The following is a 3,302-nucleotide window of genomic DNA, read 5'->3' as shown; positions in this document are numbered from 1 at the left end:
GAGGGAGTAACAGATGAAGAAGGAAAAAACGTGGCAAATTCACGGACAAGAGTGAAAGAGAGGGCGGGAGAAAGGGAAAACGTGGCAAAATTACAAGCAGGGGGGGGGGAAATAGGGGAGGACGGACACACAAGTGAGTCAGAGGAGGGAAAAACCTGCTCGGGAAAACACCTCCCATTTCCCCCCTCCTCTTTTTTAAGAGCCCCTCCAAATGTCAGATATACACATGTGCTTGTCGCTAGTGTTCACAATTTCCATCGAGCTCAGTTTCTACTCGTCAGGACAACCACTCAGCACTCAGAACGTCTGACCAGACCTAGGTCTCACAGACTGCGGCACTGCGGTCTGTCAGTCGGAACGTGTATGGCGGGCATTAGGTCGAGGCTCAATTGAGTCATAATTTATACATCATTCTTCGTTGCTACGTACGTCAAACTGCCAACGGACCATCATCTTTTTTGTCGTCATACAAAATGTTCAAAGTCGTCATAACAATATGTATAAATATTGCCGATAAAACCGCTATGAAACACACAATAAAATTCGTCTTCAGTGAAACCACAAGCGTGAAGACTGTCAAGAGGGATGCTCTTTTTCCTCCTAAACTCTTCCATTTCTTGTGGCTCCACCGTCCCACATTTTAACAGCTTAATTGAGAGCTGTTAACGCCCCGCTTTACACGCCACTCCCCTTTCCCCTTCCTTTTGTTCTCCTACGCTCCTCCTCTTGTTCTCCGAAGCCACTCCCCTTTCCCCCCTTCCTTTTGTTCTCCTACGCTCCTCCTCTTGTTCTCCGAAGCCACTCCCCTTTCCCCTTCCTTTTGTTCTCCTACGCTCCTCCTCTTGTTCTTCGAAGCCCCTCCCCTTTCCAACTTCCACTCTTATTTTCCAAGTGTTCTTACCACTCTCTCTCTTCCCTCCCTTTCAACCCTTTCTCGAGTTTTCCAATTTTCCTTAAAGTTTAAAGGTGACTCCGTCCCTCTCTCCCACCTCTCCTTTCTCTCTTCCCATACTTCTTTCTGAGGGGAGGGGTTTCTTTCAATCACTCTCTCTCTCTGTTCCTTCCTTTCTCCTCCTCATCTCTCACTCACTCACTCTCAGGTGGAGCTTTTGTTTCAATCACTTTTCTATCTCTCGTCTTTCTTTCTTATTGTTATTGTTCCGTCCTTCTCTTTCCTTTTCTCTGATCCCCCTTCTCTCTTTCCTTTCCCTTATTCCCTCCTTCTCTTTCTCAATTCCTCTTCCTTTTCTAGTGTGTTGTGTCGAAGTTTGCTTTCGCTGATGCTGATGTGTTTTGCCTTGCCACATCATTGAAAGAGAATAATGGAAAGCAAGAAAGCACTGAAAGTAGGATAGTTAGCAGAGAAAGTAGGATAGTTACAAATGGGCCAAATTGGCCTTCCTACAAATGGGCCAACTTCCAACTCAATTTATGTCCCTGCTGGGATTCGAATTCGAACCGTAAGTATATTGAACACTTACCTATGACTATGACACCTACAGACAATGTTATAAAAACTAGATTCCTCTATTTTACATCTAACAAGAATGTAGATACCTCCTAGATAAATAAAACGTACCTAATATGTACCTACTACAGTGATAGTAAAATAACAAAGTCGAAAAGTATGTACATACCTACAACAACAAATCGTTGAACCTCTATAGCTTGCAGGTATTATTGTTTGGCTATCAGTACAAAGTAGGTACTATTATGTAGGTATTCGATCAAGCCCAATAGAAAAGCAGGCACAATGCTACAGTCCAATTATTGAAAGAAGTCAGTATGGGTTCAAATATTTTTCGCGGGAACCGTTGGAGTCAGTTGGACCAATGAAAGGCCTCAAAAAATGTGTGTAATACGGAAAAACACGTTTAAATCCCTACAATTAGTACTGGGAGAAAATAGTATGATTGTTTCACTGAAAAAGTACGTTTTTTGATAGAGGAAATTGTAACAACGGATATCTTACCTTCACAAATCAAAGAGAAAAGTAGAAAGCCAGCCGTTCCAAGAACGAACCTTCTCTGTTTAACATGAACTTCGCCCCGGGCGGGAATCCAATCCGCGACCTAGGCGCTTACAAGGCATTGACTTCTTTCATGAATTGGACTATAAGACACATTGAATAATAGGTAACTCCTCTAGGAATAATAGAAAACTTGTATAACATTCTATGCTCCAGAATTGAATAGAATAGAATACAGGGTGTTCCAAAAGTTTGACACACGCCATTATGAGGCCGAAACCAAGAGACTTCCCGCCATTTTGAATCATGAACTGATTTCAGTGGTGAGGTTGGTAAACAGGATTGTCTGTTTGGGGCCCATGATAACTTCGGTGGGGGGGGGGGGGATACTGGGATAGTGAGGAACAGGTTTTCAACAGGTACCTACCTCTAAAGTCTAAAGTATAATAACGAGACAATTTATTATAGTATCCAGAATGATGGAACACCCTATGTCTTGCTGTATAAAAGATGAGATCTGGCATTGCTTGGGGACAGTACAGGTAATAGTAACAACAGGTATCTATATGTATCTATAACATCCGACTTTACATAAAAGTACATATATACCAATTACAATAATACCAATAGCTACCTATGCCAAGTACCAACCAATACCTAGCCAAGTACCAACTGTTAAAAATATGAATAAATAAAGCACGATTAATACTAATACTAATAAATATATTTAGATACCTATCACTAATAGATAGTAGGTACCCCCCAATACCTAACTACCAATAATACAACCAGATATGACTATTGCCTGCTCACTAATAGATAGTAGGTACCCCCCAATACCTAACTACCAATAATACAACCAGATATGACTATTGCCTGCTCACTAATAGATAGTAGGTACCCCCCAATACCTAACTACCAATAATACAACCAGATATGACTATTGCCTGCTCACTAATAGATAGTAGGTACCCCCCAATACCTAACTACCAATAATACAACCAGATATGACTATTGCCTGCTCACTAATAGATAGTAGGTACCCCCCAATACCTAACTACCAATAATACAACCAGATATGACTATTGCCTGCTCACTAATAGATAGTAGGTACCCCCCAATACCTAACTACCAATAATACAACCAGATATGACTATTGCCTGCTATCTTATCTTTCTCTCTTTCTTGCTCCTCTTCTCGCTATCTCTCTCTCTCTCCCACACACTCTCCCTCTCCCTCTCTCTCTCTCCCTCTCTCTCTCTCTCTCTCTCTCTCTCTCTCTCTCTCTCTCTCTCTCTCTCTCTCTCTCTCCCTCTCTCTCTCTCTCTCTCTC

The sequence above is a fragment of the Diaphorina citri genome, unplaced genomic scaffold (assembly GCF_000475195.1).
Source record: "Diaphorina citri unplaced genomic scaffold, Diaci psyllid genome assembly version 1.1 scaffold1441, whole genome shotgun sequence".
Lineage (NCBI taxonomy): Eukaryota > Metazoa > Arthropoda > Insecta > Hemiptera > Psyllidae > Diaphorina > Diaphorina citri.
This window is presented reverse-complemented; position numbering follows the sequence as displayed.